This window comes from Schistocerca cancellata, chromosome 3 (genome assembly GCF_023864275.1).
Source record: "Schistocerca cancellata isolate TAMUIC-IGC-003103 chromosome 3, iqSchCanc2.1, whole genome shotgun sequence".
NCBI lineage: Eukaryota > Metazoa > Arthropoda > Insecta > Orthoptera > Acrididae > Schistocerca > Schistocerca cancellata.
This window is the reverse complement of record NC_064628.1, coordinates 565,608,563-565,627,406: the sequence shown is the minus strand read 5'-3', so window position 1 is coordinate 565,627,406 and position 18,844 is coordinate 565,608,563.

Below are 18,844 nucleotides of genomic sequence, written 5' to 3'. Positions count from 1 at the left end.
TCAGTAAAATACGGTTAGTCTTGGGCTACTTCAACAATCATTTCAAAAGCTACTTGAATCTACGCAATTTAGAAATAAGAGATTTAACTTTGAACTTGAATTAAATGATTCTGAACAATTAACAATAGTAACATTTAGTATGTACCAAGCTGAGCTGCAGTCACAGGTAAGCTAAAATATGGTAACAAAACTCGCACTCTTAATTTGTGCTTGTGTAATCTAAATAGTGTAGCCAGCTATGAATACCTTAACTGAACTTTGAAATTACAACAGTGAAATGGAATGATATTACTTTAATGCTGGCGTATGAATTTCAACGACACTCGGGTTCATTTCGGAAAAGGAAGGGACCCTGCTTGGTAATGCAATTGGGACAATGACCAACAAAGGTTCATGCTACGTTGCTGTAATTTTGTGATTTGAACAATTTGAAAAGCTGAGGTGTGCCATACAGTTCTAAAACTTTACGTGCTTTCAGTCTTCCTTGTTGGTTGATTGAAGGTTTGAAGTCGTCGGTCGAGGAGGTAGCGACAGTCACTCATTGTCGGCCGTCGCTGTTGCAGAAGCTGGATGTTGGCGCGCCTTCTTCTCGACACTGTCACCGGGCGAAACGGGCTCTTGATGTGTGCCAGCTAACGCTTCCCGTCCGCGACACCATGTCAGAAACTAACATAGCAAGTCGAGCGCAATTACATGCTGCCAAACCCCGAAAGCGCGGCAACTCGCGGGAGCGTCACACAACACACCTGCTCCACTGCCCTCCTCCAGCCAGACTCTCTGCTCTGCCCGCTCTCCACGCGGCAGAGTGAACACTTCCAAAGATCCTAAACACTTTGGTTCTCCACACTTCGTCAACAGTATTGGAGAACGGGAATGGCAGTATTCTGGAATATAATCGTTATGTAAACATTGAGGATGTGTTGTCGCTTGTAACAAAACGAACTGCAATACAGTATACCAATTTCCTATGTTCATACAGAAAATACCTAATTACAGATTAATAAAAATATTTACACTTACTTTCCTATGATTTTCTTCTCCAGTGGCGGCAAGGTGTCAAAATCCTTGTTATACATTCTACAGATCTCATTCCAAGCTTCGCCTTTTTATACTTTGTTCGAATAATCAGGTGCGGAACATTCCCACAGCACTGGCCAACGTTGCACTTCCGCAATGAAACTCTCTACGTCGAACACACTCACTGTTTTCTTTATGGTTTTAGACACTCGCGCAGGCCTTTACTAGTGATGTACACTGGTCAACAGACAGAAACAAAAGAGTCGCTGAGCCAACAATGTGCGCCGAAACTGCGCGCGGATGGTGACGAGCGGCTCGTTGCATGGGGTGTGAAAGCTCCCATAAGGCTCTGTGTAAAGCGAATTGCAGGCGATTCGCTTTACAAGCTACAATGCGGCTCAGTGAGCCGAAGTCCAAGCTCTAACTCTCTTGTGTGAAAGGAAGCATATGGTCCAATGTAACGCGAACCGCTTCAGCTGGGTGCACGGTCTCCCGTGTGAAAGGGGCCTTAGTGAGCGCTCTGTTTGTCAGAGTTTCTCGGTCTCCATTATTACTGAAGAGCGCGGAAGCAGGCTGGAATATTGTTGTACAACTACGGACACTATGCTGCAATTTGCGCAGTGAAAGAGGAGGGTGTTGTTCCCTTAAACAATATTTTACGAGGCAAGATCAGGCATTCCGAAGAGATGCACTACGTGCATCATTTTCTGGCAGTTGCAGTTGACTAGTAGCACTGTAAGTAATAACGTGATGTTGAACAAAATGTATGTGTACTTTATTAAGGTAATCGAGGAGAACGGGTAAGACAAATTCTGTGTGCGCGAAGTAATGTTGCGTTTCAATTAAGGTAAAACACAAATTTTTTGATAAACAAGGATGAGATACAGGATTAATGGATGAAAGGGAACCGGCAAATGAAAATAAAAACGAGATATTGTGGGAACGGTTCGTACGAGTGTGGACAAAAAAACTTATCTTTTTCTGGGCCCATGATACAGAGTGAGAACCTGCAAGTTGCGGACATGTCCGAAAGAACATATACTATCTTCATATAGTTAAGGCTAACCAGCCATTGACCTTCTTCCGTGCGGATGCACACGCATTGCGCGAACTCTTACGGGACTCGGTAAGACTGTCTGCCGCAAGTAATGAGTGTAATGGTCAGGGCACTACAAATGTAGTGTGTGGACATTAAATTGGGAATGTGGGTCTCACGGCGAGCGTGCAAGGGATAAATTCTTGCAGTCGTATTGTCCTATGAGACCTCGGTGGCTCAGGTGGATAGGTCGTCTGCCATGTAGGCAGGAGATCCCATGTTCGAGTCCCGGCCGGGCCACACATTTTCAACTGTCCCCGATGATTTGTATCAACGCCTGTCGGCAGCTGTTCTCGATTTAATTATCATTTCATTCTAGAGGGCCGGATGGTCACCGGTTCGGACATGTCCGAAAGAACAGATACAATCTTCATATAGATACGCCTTTGTTATAATGATGTCCACCCCAAATCCTGTATCATGTGCGTGACACTCTGTCCACTATTTCTCGACAATACAAAACGTGCTAATCTTCTTTCAACTTTCTCGGTGTACTCCGTTTATACTATCTGGTAAGGATCCCACATTGCGATGGAGTACTCCAAAAGAGGACGGACATCCGTAGTGTAGGTAGTTTGTTTAGAACATCTGTTTTTTCTAAGTGTTCTGCCAGTAAAACTCAGTCCTTGGTTCGTCTTGCCCACAACATTTTCTACATTTTCTTTCCAATCTAATTTGTTTGTAATTTCAGTTTCTAGGTATCTAGTTGAATTTAGGGCCTTTAGATTTGACTGACTTATCGTGTACACGATGTTTAACGGATTCCTTTTAGCACTCACGTGGGTGACACTTTCCATTGCTTAGGGTCAACTGCCATTTTTTGCACTATACAGATATCTTTTCTAAATCGTGTTGCAATTTGTATTGATATTCTGATAACTTTACTAGAAAATAAACGAAAACATCATCTGCAAACAACCCAAGCTGGCTACCCAGATTGTCTCTTATATAGTTTATATAGATAAGGAGCAACAGATGGCCTATAACACTATCTTGGGGAACGCCAGAAATCTCTTCTGTTTTACTCGATAACTTTCCTTCAGTTACTTCGAACTGTGACTTCTCTGACAGGAAATCGCGATTCCAGTCGCTGAACTGAGACGATCTTCCATAATAACGCAACTTGATTACAAGACGCTTGTGAGGTACTGTGTCAAAATTCTTCTGGAAATCTAGAAATACGGAATCAATTAGAAAACCTTCGTCGATAGCATTCAACACTTTGTGTGAATAAAGAGCTACTGTAGCTGTGTTTCACATGAACGACGTTAACGATACGGCCCTGTAATTTAGTGGAATACTCGTATTACCGTCCTTGAATATTGGTGTGGCTTGTGCAACTTTCCAGTCTTTTGGTACGGGCCTTTCGCCAAGAGAGGAATTGTATGTGATTGTTTAAGTATAGAGATATTACATAAGCATACTCTGAAAGGAATCTAATTGGTTTACAGTCTGGACCGAAAGACTTGCTTTTACTCAGCGATTTAAGTTGCTTCACTACCCGGAGGATATCTACCGAATTGCTCATGCTGGTAGCTGTTCTTGCTTAGAATTTTGCAACATTTACTACGTCGTCTTTGGTGAAGCAATTTCAGAAGGCTGTGTTTAGTAACTGTGGTTTGGCGGCACCTTCATCGTTAGTACTTCCATTGCTATCTCGCAGAGAGGACACTGATTGTGTCTTGCCGCTAGCATACTTTATATGCGACCAGAATCTTTATGGATTTTCTATAAGGCTTCGAAATAAAATTTTCGTTGTGGAAACTATTAAAGCATCTCACACTGAATTCCGCAAAAAATTTCGAGATTTTGTGAACGATCGCAAATCTTGGGGATTTGCGTTACTTTAAATTTGGCATGCTGTTTTCGTTGTTCCTGCAGTAGTGTTTTGATCTGTTTTGTTTACCATGGGGGATCAGCTCCGTCGTTTGTTAATTTATTTGGTATAAATTTCTCAATTGCTGTCGATACAAGTCACGGAGGGAGTGCTTACCTCGGATCGGTTGATACATTTGACTTCTGTCCGACCTCCCTGACATCATTCTTCTGAATGGCAAAGTTCAAAATAATGGAAGAGCTGCTCGTTGTCTTTATCAAGGATGTCATCCACAACGTCCGAGTCCATCGCATTCTCTTTTCGCCAGAGTTACGCAGCGGCTTCCAGGAAGGAGTACCTTCCCCGTCAGCAAGCGTGAGTGTGGTACTCCAAGCAGATGCCGCGCAGCATAACTGGAAGAGACCGTACTACGTCACGGTGAAGAGAGAAGTCAGTGAGTACAGGAACGATTGCACGTTCAGTGGATGTTGCTCCCAGCACCGCCTGGTGTCTTGTGCATACATCGTGCACCTCGGCAGCTGAGTTGCCAGCGAGGCGGAGTGATGAACGAAGGGGTCTGGGTGTGATTCCCAGTGAGGTCGGAGACTTTCTCGTCTCTGGGACTGGGTGTTGGGTTGTCTTTACCTTCGCATTGTCATAACTGACATTACGAACTACTGAGATGGCTGAATGGGCACTGCCCGAAACCCAATAAATCGAAAAAAAGATCTACATCCATACCACTTCCAAAGATACTGTTTAACCGTAAACAACAGTGTTTGTGAAAACTGATAGTTTCCTTCTTGTTTCTTTGGTTATTAACGACTGTAATTGTAAAACAAGCGATGTATTCGCTCATGCCTCATATTTTACTTGTAAAAGTGGTCGCGTTGCCAACATGTTTTCAAATGATCGTAGCACAGAAGCGGTACGCTTCCGCTTACGGCTTCATGTTCAAAATATTATATACAGTCCTCCCCCCCCCCCCCCCCCCCTCCCAACAAGTCCTAGAAGTTTGTAACGGGAATTTTGGAGTATCCTGTATGTAGGGAGAACATTAATAAAACCGGCAGACTGCAGGGACGTATTCCAGACTGAACATGGAGGAGAAGAGGTGTTACGAACATGTGTCTGAAAATGAACGGTGTGCGTACCACGACAACGAATCGCCGCGGAACACAGTACAGAGCTGCATCGCATCCATATTACAGCAGACGTTCAAAGTGCCCTCCATGGGATGCAATACAGGCGTTCACACGTCGCATCATGGATTGCTGCACTCCTTCCCACGTTCCGTTAAAAAAACCTTCGGCCAAATTCTTTCTGTAGATGCTCACGCTACGATGCGCTACTCACACAGCCTATAACACACAAGGAACACACGACACGTGGTCAGAGGATCTGTCATTCGTCAGCGCCATCTATCATGGCAACGACGAATTTCCGGACGCATGTTGGTAGGACCTTTTCTCCCACATTCCCATTCAGGAATCCGTCCCTGCAGTTTGTCGGTTTTATTAATGTTCGCCCTGTAAACAGGAACTTCCAGAACTATTCGTCCAAATTAATTCAGGAGGCAGAGAACATCTAGACAAATATATGTCGATAAGAAACATATGGTCTTTGTAGTCAGCTTGTATTGTTAGAGAACAATGTGTTAGTAGTGCTGACGTGAGCCGCTGTATCGGTGTCACTCACCAGCAGTCTGTAGTAACATTCAACTCAGCTCTGTCTACGAACGGTTGGTTCTGAGGTCTGCTTGCAAACTCATTCAGTCGCAAGCATCACGGGTTTGTGAAATCAAAGATGACTTCCTTGTAAACACAACTATACAGTCGTAATCATTACCGCCTTATGTCAACAACACTAGACTTGGAGCAGAACGTATGCTGAAATGGCTGGAATGTATCTGGCATAAACTGGACGGATACCACAACACGAAACATTCAGACGTCTGTATCGCCTTGTATGTGAAACAGCCACATTCTACATCTACGTCTACATCTACATTTATACATCGCATGCCACCCAACGGTGTGTGGCGGAGGGCACTTTACGTGCCACTGTCATTACCTCCCTTTCCTGTTCCAGTCGCGTATGGTTCGCGGGAAAAACGACTGTCTGAAAGCCTCCGTGCGCGCTCTAATCTCTCTAATTTTACATTCGTGATCTCCTCGGGAGGTATAAGTAGGGGGAAGCAATATATTCGATACCTCATCCAGAAACGCACCCTCTCGAAACCTGGCGAGCAAGCTACACCGCGATGCAGAGCGCCTCTCTTGCAGAGTCTGCCACTTGAGTTTGTTAAACATCTCCGTAACGCTATCACGGTTACCAAATAACCCTGTGACGAAACGCGCCGCTCTTCTTTGGATCTTCTCTATCTCCTCCGTCAACCCGATCTGGTACGGATCCCACACTGATGAGCAATACTCAAGTATAGATCGAACGAGTATTTTGTAAGCCACCTCCTTTGTTGATGGACTGCATTTTCTAAGGACTCTCCCAATGAATCTCAACCTGGTACCCGCCTTACCAACAATTAATTTTATATGATCATTCCACTTCAAATGGTTCCGCACGCATACTCCCAGATATTTTACAGATGTAACTGCTACCAGTGTTTGTTCCGCTATCATATAATCGTACAATAAAGGATCCTTCTTTCTATGTATTCGCAATACATTACATTTGTCTATGTTAAGGGTCAGTTGCCACTCCCTGCACCAAGTGCCTATCCGCTGCAGATCTTCCTGCATTTCGCTACAATTTTCTAATGCTGGAACTTATCTGTATATTACAGCATCATCCGCGAAAAGCCGCATGGAACTTCCGACACTATCTACTAGTGTGCACTATACAGGTCGGAATCGAACACTGCGGACTCCCAAAGACGAGATTCTGCGAAATGGCTGACTGGAGCATACATTCTTCCATTTCTCTTTAACAGATAGAAATATCGCATCTTCGTGAAACATATGTTGCCAGATCTGCTGGAGGATGTACGTCTGAATGTTAGATTTACATCCAACACGACGGAATTGCTGCGAGGAATCATCTGAGAGCCACCTTCGGGAGTCGACGGATCGGCCTAGGTGTCCCTGTAGCCTGGCCACGAATGTCACCTGATTTCAAGTGTCGGAATTTCTTCCTCTAGGAGCACGTGAAGCAGTTGGTGTATGGAATAGTTGAAGAAGACCTCGTCGCTAGTAATGCTGTCACTGCGGGGCCCATTGCGGACATATCAGCAATGTTCGAATGGACACGACACTCAGTGATCGGGCAATGTACTGCATGCATGGTGGCACATTCGAGCAGTTCCTGTGGATGCCACACTGTAATTAGCATGCTAAACTACCTTTGTATAAACCGTCCACAGCATCTGAAATTTTCGTCACGGATCATATGTACCGTAGCTAAAAATATTTTTTGTGGTATTCTGTACCTTCAGGGTTAATTTGAACAAATAGTTTCGGAACACCCTGCATGTGTTGTCAAGGCACGACAGGCCGGCTTTCGACTGCAGTGTGTTATTTACCTCATGACCTCGCAGCCGAAATACTAATTGGTGCACCATACGTCGAGAGCAAGCTGCACCACCACTGCATAAGCATCCCCTGTAATCTTCAATCTTGAGAGTCTGTGAGTCACACGGTGCACAGCCTTAGCCCACCTTTGGGTGGCATCTGAATCTATTCAGTACGCATACCACTTGGATCTCCCTAGAAACTCCATAATTTGCGAGCCATTCGCCTCGTCTTTCATCATGATTATATCCTTCTTGCTCTGAGGAGTTACGCCATTAGGATTATTAACCGCCTAACAATTCACGTAAAATTCCTCAGATCGATCGCAGCCTTTTACCCAGTAGATGAAACTCTCTGTATCCATGTAAACAAAGTGGGATCAGTGCAGTTTGTGTTTGCAGACTTATAGTAGAATCGGTACATGTGGAGTAAAATCGGTACATGTGGAGGTGCAGAATACACATACCGACACAGACAAGCATCGTGAACTCCACTGAAACCTTAGCCATCTCTACAGGGTCTAGTACTTCATTGAAGATTGTAGCCAATTTAAAATTTGGCTTGGTGATGTATTCTCTTGCACCATCAAAACCACCCCAATGGTAAAAAAAATTAATTTCGCGGCACTTGCCCACATTCTTAATGGTTTCGGCAAAAATAGAATTATTCAGTGATTTATAAAAAAATAACCTTTTCATTGTCACATGTCGCGATAATCCTGTTTTCAGTATTAACATCAGTGTCCTCCTTCTCACACTAAACAGAGGCATTGATACAGGTTGTAATATTATTGGGCTTCGGATGCTCTGTATATAAAATATTTGTCATAAAAGAGAAGAACAGCCATCGAGCTGTAGTTGGTAAGATGTTACGCATCACAGCGAAAATGTTAGGAAAAGAATAATTTTTTTTTAATGTGCGTCTACACAAAGACGCGAGTCCAGCATTAACTGCTTCAAATAAACACTATGACCCGCCGAGCGCAGATACGCAATTAATTGATGCAGCGCTCGATCCTAATAAGATACGAAACATATGAATCATAAAAATATTGTCTTTTGTTATAAATAGTTCTAGAGACTTGGTTACCTTTTTCTGTTTCGATACTGACGTGTTACGAAATGCAGTGTAGCATCGCCACAAGTTTTATATAATATTTTTGTACCAGTAATGTAAATTTATTTAACTATCGCTTCGATAAACAGTGCGACGCTACGAAATATTCACGTGCACGCAAGGAAAATTAATTTTCAGAAAATATTGGACATACAAGAAAGAACATTGTCGTAGCACGGAATGTGTGTAGGAAGTGCAAAACGTAAGTTTTGTATTCCATGCTGATTTGTTCATGCCTAGTGGTATGGATTATTTCAGAATATACTGATGTGTTATAATGAATCCCTTTTTTTATTCTTTTCTTTGAGTAACCTCAGTGTTTTTCCGTTGTACGCAGACTATGTTACAGGGAAGCTCTTTACAGCGGTATCTTGGTTATGTTCGGGAGGCTACTAATATATTCAATTCCAGATTTGATAACCATTACCATAACCCACTTTCCTTCATCCATTTCCCTTTCACTATTCAGTTAGGTCCCTTAGGCAAAATCGGTTAAGAAATTACCGTGAGTGCAAGATCTAGTATAATTACTATCGTCATACCACATTACATACAACTTATATATATATATATAGAAGGTGTCTGTAGTACAGAATATGTATCTGCTTATTCCCCAGCATTGTCATCAGATTGGGAACGGAACCATTTCGGGGGACTAGGTGGTTCAGACACAGTGGCAAGTCGCTGTGTGCCTCATACAAGGACATATCCATCACCAGCAGCCACAGTCACATCTTGGATCACTTTTTCCAGTCTGGTGATTCGCTCTTTGGACATCCACCGAAAGCCTTCTATCGGCAGAGATTGTTGCATACCGCGCCCGTAAAGATTGTTAACGTCCACATGTAACTCAGTCATATACTCCTCCTCAGACATTCACGAGTTATTCACCTTGGTGTACCTACGCATCCAATGCTCCCCTGAAATCAGAGCATTCGAGGAAAAGCAAATGCTGGATTATAGACTAGATGTTAAAGCACAAGAGCTGACAGTGGCTATACATAGAGCAATGGAGGTATCGATACCTGTCAGGATAAATCATTTAAAAGGAGTACCTTGCGTCTGGGCCGAGACGCCACAGAAATTAAGATGTGTAACAAGAACCAGGAGCTATATCAGAGTAGCCTGAGTCATTAACGAAGAGTTACGGAAAACAAAATTGAACAATAGATGCATAACGTGGAGGCTAACTTAGACACCGATCCCTGGAGTATACCGCATAAAATAGGCTCCAAGAAAATACGATCACCAACTGCCTTCGCCATGCTCAAAAGGAATGCCGGGACGATAGCAAAAAGTTGCATGTATCAGCTGCCCTGCTAAAGGGCACACTATTTTCTGATGACGAATAAGAGTCGAGAGAGATCAGCTTAAGTTATAACATATGTTATGGGAAGAATAGAAGAATTAAATGTGTTTATCCCTTGATACAATAAGAAATTGGGTAAGTAATTTTAAGACTGAAAAACAAAAACTCTCCAAGACTGTGTGGGATCCCTGTCGAAGTAATACAAGCCCCATACGACCATTTCTACAAGTACATTGATACTACGCAAGCCACTGTACGGTGCGTGGCGGAGGGTAACACGTGTCGCTACTTGTCATTTTCTTTCCTGTTCCACTCGCAAATAGAGGGAAAAATGACTGTCGGCATGCCTCCTTATGAGCCCTTGCACAAGCAGTACAATGAGTGTCTCTTGTAAGGAGAGGTCTCTATACCATGGAAGAATGCTGACGTGATTAAAGGGCGAGATAAGGAGCCAATGATAGGCAAATCCGGCAGATCAATTTGTCTTTTAAATGTTCTCAGCAAGATATTTGAAAAAGTATTGTGCGAGACATTAGAAGATGATAGACTCCTATAAGGGGTGAGCCCTTACCAGCACAGGTTTATAAGAGGCAGGTCAACTGAAGACGCAATAAATAAACTAATTTCGCTAGCGGCAGGTACTCATTCCCCGTAGACTTTACCGATGATGATCGATATTGTTGGCGCTTTCGATAACCTATGACGGCCTCCTTTCTTTGGTCGCCTTAGGGAATTGGAGTGCCCAGAAGCTCTGTAAAACAATAACAATAAGCTGTCCACAGGGATCAGTGTGTGGTCCAGAGTTTGTAATGTAGCACTAGAGCCCATATACTATTTAAGTTACATGACAGCGGGAATAGAAGCTGACTGGTAGCATCTGCAAATGACGCGCTGTTTGTTGCAAGCGGTGACTCCAGAAGAATTATCGAAGACGAGTGTAATGATGCGCTCCACGAACTTGAGGGCTGGTATCGAAGTGTTAAACTGTCACTATCACCTTACAAAACAATGTACCCCCTGCTGAAAGGGAACTTAGCAATAAACCTTAAAATAAACTGAAATGATGGAACGATTATGAGGAGTACAGTAACGAGATATATGTGAGTATTTCTAGACGAACGTCATAAGTTTCCACATCATATTCAGGAAGAAGGCAGGAAAGATACAAACGTCATGAATAAAATTACAACCATTGCAAATAGTCAATTTCGATGCCCAATCAATATTAGCATCAAGCCCCATTCGTAGGATATGGTGCAAGCGTTTTGGCTCATAGATTGCAGTGAGTGAAGCCAGCCTGATTAGTGAGAAGAGTCCAACGAAGAGTCCTACTTAGATTAAAGGTCGCCTGCTGCGCTACCTCGAATGATGTTTTGTTAGTCATTCTAGAAATATGGATACTAGACTTGGAAATTAAGAAAAGGGGAGCAGTTTCTGGAAAAAAAAGACAATCAAATGGAACTACGAGGGATGCTCGGAACTGAGGATCAGTGTTGAAAACTTAATGAAAGGTCGTATATTACAAATGTGTCAAAATGAATGGAACACTTCAGGCACCAGCAAAATAACATACGAATTTCTCCCTAACATCAGAGGAGACTAAAAATGGAATTTCTTAACCCGTCAAGTGAATTGATACATGCCTGACTGGCCATGGCCGGTATGCTATGTATCTCTACAAAATCAGGCGACAAATGAATGATGGCTGCGCCTGAGGCAATGTGGACACACCAGAACGCACATTATGGAACTGAGCTCTCTAAGAAAATGAGGCGGGTAGTGGCCGTTAGGATTCAAGGGCGTTGAATTCCAGAGCACCGCCAAGGAACGGGGGCTGGCCGAGTGGTTCTAGGCGCTTCAATCTGGAACCGCGCGACCTCTACGGTCGCAGGTTCGAATCCTGCCTCGGGCATGGATATGTGTGATGTCTTTAGGCTAGTTAGGTTTAAGTAGTTCTAAGTTTTAGGGGACCGATGACCTCAGATGTTAAGTCCCATAGTGCTCAGAGCCATTTGAACCATAAGGAGTGGGGTGCATCTAGGATGACCCTGAAGCCGCAATATCCAGTAAGGCCAAGGAAGACCTCATGAAGCTTTCAACCACATGTCAGCATGCTGCCATCCCAGGTGGTCCACAAAATCTGTAGATGGAGAGAAGACAATTGAGGTCATCGAGCACTGAATAAATAGTTTCTAAAGGATTTGCGTTGCTTTGGTGCAAGTGACCATGGAAGTATGAACTTTCAGACGTAATAGTGACTGGTGGAATTGCTTGTTATAGTGGAAACGCTGCTGACGTGCCGCCTGACGTCCAAGGAATCCAGCAGATAATGGCTGTTGACTGAGGTACTTTTATGGCAGGTCTAGTAGCGGAAACAACCATCTACAGGTTAAATGCACCAAAATAAATGAAAAAAACACATAACTGATTCTGTATCACTTGTAGGATTATTATTAGTTGGGTAACTGGAAAGGGTTTTATTGTAGTTTTGTAGTACTAGAGATAGTTGTAGCATAAGGAAGTTAAGTTTCAGAAGAAAATAGTTGGTATATAAATTTATTATTAAGTACGAAAATGTGATGTGCATGCCCTACCTTAGCTTTTCAGATAACGGAATATAATTGTGAAGCTCCAAAGAAAAAAAAAAGCAACATATCGAAATAGGTACAGTTAGATGTCGATACGTGCCTTTCTTTAACATTGTATCCCGCAAAAGCCCTGGTGCAGTAATAGAAGGCAGGATCCAAAGTGTATGTGTCCACACATACCCACGTAATTTCTCGAAAATGTCCCTGGGCAGGTGTAAACCTGTGTCAAAGTACAATTAAGTTTATCCTCCTAAATCAGAAATGTTGAACTCCTGCTAATCATTCATATACGTACCAAAAGCAGGTTATTATACTTTTAGCTACCTAGTTTCGGTTATTTTTCAGGATCACTTGACTATCCACTCCCCCAATCCAAAAGACAGATGACAGTAGACTGAGGCACTTTTTAGCAGGGTAGCGAATAAGGAAACAATCTTGTGCAGGAACAGTATTAATTGCCGCACATACAACCACTGGAAACAACTCTTTCGTTATATTTGTTTGGTGTTGTTCCGATAATATCCGATTTGGTTTTTATCTCATGATTTTAAATCTACATTAGATTCATCTACTTCCCAAGTTATTAATTTAATTAGTATAAACAAGGTATGTTCTCAAATTCTAGTATGTATCTAACTTCTTTCCCTGTACAATACCTCTCTTGTGGTTTCAACAATTTACTTTGTACCTGCCTGCAATTCTTCTATCAGAGAACATTCAAGGATTTTAATTTTACCTCTTTTTTCTTTGTAACATTACTGTTAAAACACTCAACATCTCTGTTCTATACTTCTGTGGAATTTCCAATTGACCTTTAAGTTTACAAATTTAGTAAACGAGTGTCAATTAAATTTATTTATTAAATCAGTTTCAAACTCTACAAAGAACTGCTCTTTTCCTAGGTGCACAACATACAGGTCCCCACATTTAGATAGAGCATAGCCTGCCTTTACTGTAGTAAAATTTCCTGATTTCATAAATCTGAGCCAGTACTCCAACAAATGAACAGTTTACTTTGCTGTTCCATATAAATGAAGATATTTGATGTTCTCCAGTCATAATCATATTTCTCCATACACTGTGTTTAATGTAATATATACGAAAACGTTGCTAGCTCCTCTGCGACAGCTTCTTCATTTTTCAATTGCACTTAATACACTGAAGAGGCAAAGAACAAAGAAACTAGTACACCTGCTTAATATCGTGTAGGGCCCCCGCCAGTACGCAGAACTGCCGCAACGCGACGTTGCATGGACACGACTAATGTCTGAAGCAGTGCTGGGGGAGGGACGGGGGAATTGACACTATGAATCCCACAGGGATCTCCATGAATCCGTTAGAGTAAGAGGGGATGAGGATCTCTTCTGAACAGCCCGTCGCAAGGCATCCCAGATGTACTCCATAATGTTAATATCGGGGGAGTTTGATGGCCAGCGGAAGTGTTGAAGTTCAGAAGAGTGTTCCTGGACCCACTATGTAGCAATTCTGGACGTGTGGGGTGTCGCATTGTCCTGCTGGATTTGCCCAAGTCCGTCGGAATGCACAATGGATATGAATGGGTGCAGGTGATCACACAGGATGCTTAAGTGCGTGTCACCTGTCAGAGTCGTATATAGACGTATCAGAGGTCCCATATCACTCACTCCACCTGCACGCGCCCAACACCATTACAGAGCCTCCACTGGCTTGAACTGTCCCCTGCTGACACGTAGGGTGCATGGATTCAAGAGGTTGTCTGAATACCATACACGTCCATATGCTCGATAAAATTTGAAACGAGACTCGTCCAACCGGACAACAGGTTTCCAGCCATCAACAATTCAACGTCAGTGTTGATGGGCCCAGGCCAGGCGTAAAGCTTTGTGTCATGCAGTTATCAAGGGTACACGAGTCAGCCTTCGGCTCCTAAAGCTCATATCGATGATGTTTCGTTGAATGCTTCTCACTATGACACTTGTTGATGGCCCAGCATTGAAATCAGCACCAATGTGGGAGGGCGGCACTTCTGTCACGTAGAACGATTCTCTTCAGTCGTCGTTAGTCCCGTTCTTGCAGGATCTTCTTCCGGCCTCAGCGATGTCAGAGCTCGGGGTTTATTAGATTTCTGATACTCACGGTACACTTGTGAAATGATCGTGCGGTAAAATCCGCACTTTATCGCTACCTCGCAGATGCTGTGTCCCATTGCTCGTGTGCCAACTACAAGACCACGTTCAGACTGACTTAAATCTTGATAACCTGCCATTGTAGCAGCAGTAACCGATCTAACAATTGCGCCAGACAATTTTTGTCTTATATAGGTGTTGCCGACCGTAGCGCCGTATACTTCCTGTTTACATACCTCTGTATTTGAATACGCATACCTCTACCATTTTCTTTGGCGCTTCAGTGTAATACATAATATATAAATGTTTATAACAGTTATATCGTCTATGTTGGAGTCAGTGTTAAGAATCTCAACGTAGTTAGCACGTAGTTAGCTAAAACTGTACACAGACAAAGCATAGTTTATATGCTTTTCTCAGTCTTGATTGGCTGGAAGGCTTACTTGTACATCATTCAATGTTCAGGTATTCTTGTTGCCACAGTAGACTAACTGCAGACTGTTGTTGAACACCACACAGCTGTTCTCTAAGTTATTCGTTAACTGACACTACATAGAAGTTATTGGCGTGGAAAACATTGTAATTAGTGTTAAATAGTGTTTCTTGGTGTTAAAAATACTTATACAGTCTTGCACAAGGTCAACCAGACGAGCTGGACTTTAGTTTTGTAATGTAGCCTCTAGTCTCCTGATATAATGTATTTTAGGCAAGGAAGGTGTAAGTGTTTCTTATCGTCGCATGTCTGGACAATTTAGAAGGGCTCGGTTGGTAGGACATGTTCTGAGGCATCAATGTATCACCAATTTAGTATTTGAGGGCACCGTGGAGGGTAACAATCGTAGACCAAGAGATGAGTACACTAAGCAGATTCAGAAGGATGTAGGTTGCAGTAGGTACTGAAGAAGCTTGCACAGGATAGAGTAGCATGGAGAGCTGCATCAGTCCCAGGACTGACGACCACAACAACATCAAGGTGGTTACCGATAACTTTGTTAACTCCTGGGTTTGTGATTTAAAATATAAATTTGTTGTACTTATTTATACTGCAATTGCACTTCATCCATGTTAAACAGTGATCCCCAACTGTGATACGGTTTTTCACTATCAGGCAGCTGTTTCCCTGTGCGGTCTCCTTCCAAACAGAAGTAATGGTTTGAAATTAGTCACACATCTCCACCTTGTTAAAAATCTCTGCAAAATCCTTTCATACATCAAAATAAAATAGGTAGCTCTCGTCTACAAGAAGCTGATACAATATTCCAATTATCTCTTCCGTTAGAACACTCATTTTAACTTCAGCTAATTCAGTTTTTTGTAGTATAGCCACAGGACTTTTATATTTCTTCGAAATTGTTTCCAATGGGTCTTTGTCGATTATTTCCATTATTCCTCTTGCTGCCAGATTGTCGTTCAGTGACGAAATTGGAGAATTTATTACATAGATATCTGTTAAATCACTCACAAGTTCCTGTCTTAAGCATTACAAACCATCTGGGTTTTCGAATTATTCTAGACCAGGGCTTCCCAACGCGTTGTCCGCGGACCACTTCGGGGTCCGACGACTCTTTCTAGGGGGTCCGCGGCCACCTTTCACCAAATCGTGTAAAATAATGAGTAAAATTATTGAATAAAAATGTGAAAATCTAATTCATCACTATTTTTCTATTCGTGTGAAAAACATGTGTACTTTTACTTCAGGTCGTATTCCCAAGCAGCCTTTGTGGTTCCTAAGTGGGAACGCATACACAGTTTAGTGCCGAAGAATGCGGCTTCACTGATCGACTGCTTCGCAACCATACGGGGGTCGTTTGTGCGCCAGCTCACGGCGCTAGATGCTCTGAAACCTTTTACGCATGCGCGGAGCGAGCTTTGTTGACCAATCACAGCGCTCGCTAGCACGTATGCGGCCCCAGGTATCATTAAACATTAAACTTGCTTTGTCAGTGCACTACTTACTTCATATGTCGACTTTTGACCAGTTTATTACTTCTAACATGAATCGGTGGCTGAATTCAGGATCATTGAAGAAGTGTGCAGTTTCTCCATTGCCTTCACAACAAGGAAAGTTTCCAGTTGAAATGAATGAGGAGGGAGGACGACGAAAGGAAGAACCCACAGCCGGATTTATTATGTGAAAACGCTGCAAGTACTCCATTGGTTGCAATATCCTGCCGAAGTGGAATAACCAAGAAGCGTAAGTACAACGAAAGCTATTTAAAAATGGGCTTTATGGAGACAACGGAGGGTAAAACTGAGTGTATAATTTGTGCGCGAGTCCTTCCAAACAGTTAAATGGTTCCAGTTAAATTGCGCCGTCATTTTGAAGGTACTCACCTGGATTTGCAGGCTAAAGACATCGATTTTTTCAAAAGGAAGAGTGCTAACTAGCTGCTTCTCAGCATTGCATGAAAACTCATGCAAAAACAATTAATGAAAACTCATTAAAAGCTTCTCTCTTGGTTAGTTATCGAGTGGAAAAAACAGACAAAGCTCATACCATTGCTGAAAATCTCGTAAAGCTGTGTGTTAATGATATTTTTTCTTGGATGCTAGACGAAAAGCCAATAAAGCTTGTATCTTCGGTGCCATTATCAAACAATACCGTCAACAGACGCATTGTTGACATGTCTAACGATGTGAAAGACGCTCTTGTTTCTAGCATCCAACACAATTCATTTTCTCTGCAGATAGATGAATCCACTGATGTTGCAGGATTACCGATTTTATTGGCTTTTGTCCATTATGAATATTCCGGATGTTTTGAGGAGGACCTCTTATTGTGCAGACCACTACCTGTTAACACAACAGGTGCTGAAATATTCCATCTATTCGATGATTTTTTAAGGACTAACGAAGTTTCATGGTCTAATTGCATAGATGTGTGCACACATGGTGAAAAAGCTATGACGGGTCCTACAGTCGGAGTAATAACGAAAATAAAAGAAACCGCCAAGATTTGCAGCAGTAGTCATTGTGCTCTCCACAGATACGCTTTAGCTACGAAACAAATGCCTGTTTCGTTCAAGAATGTTTTATACGAATCCATTAAAAATATTAACTACATAAAATCAAGACCGTTGAAGTCAAGACTTTTCACAATACTGTGTGAATATATGGGAAGCCTTCATCGTTCCCTGCTTCTCCACACAGAAGTGAGATGGCTCTCACGTGGGAATGCACTCTTTCGGTTGTACGAATTAAGATTGGAAGTCTTAGCTTTCCTTTTGGAGCATGACACCAAATTAGCAGACCTTATTAATGACGAAAATTGGCAGTGTATACTTGCCCATTTGTCAGATATTTTCTCCAAAATGAACGTAATGAATATTTCACTCCAAGGGCAAAGTGAAACAAAGGTCACTTCTATCGATAATGTTCAAGCATTCAAGAGGAAAATCAATTTTTGTGCAGAGAGTGTCGAGGAGGGGAGGTCACGTGTTTTCCTCTTCTGGAGGAGCTTTTGAAAAACACAACATTGGCGCTTGGGAAGAAATTGTTTCATCAAATCCTGAAACATCTCTGAATCTATGATCTAATTGTTGGAGCATTATTTCCCAACAGCTGAAGATGAGAAGCTGCAGAATTACGAATGGGTGGTCAACCCATTCACTGTATCCAAAAAGCCGAACACTCTGTCAGCAAATGAATGTCAGTTGTTGATAGAAATTGCCACAGACCCTACCTTGAAATCAAGTATTGGCATTGAAGGTTACTCACACTTTTGGATCCGTTTGGATAACAAGAAATACAACCCCCTTGTTGAAAAGGCAAAACGTGTACTTCTTCTGTTTGCCACAACATACATATGTGAATCTGGATTTTCGATCTATGCTGCCCACAAAACTAAGTACCGAAGCTGTCTAGATACGGAACCAGACATCCGTCTCTAGTTGTCAAGAATTGAACTCAACTTTTCAAAATTGTGTCAGCAGAAGCACCATCCAACATCACATTAGGATTCCATTACTATTCCTACAAACTCATCTATAGTAAAGAAGAAAGCATTTTTCTTCGTAGATGCTCAGTGAACGTACATGAACTATAACCCTGTAGAAATTTTGTTTCTGTCTTCTATTATTTACAAAATAATTATTAATTGAATTCTGTTGGCATTGATATTTTAGTTACGAAAATTAAAATGATCTCGAAAGCTAATTTCTTTTCTTTATAATATATTCCGTCCTCTCAGTTAAAAATATGGCCTTCCTGTACTTCAATTACAATTACTTGCTGTTACTCTGACACTATATTGTGGCAAGTGGCTGCGAGC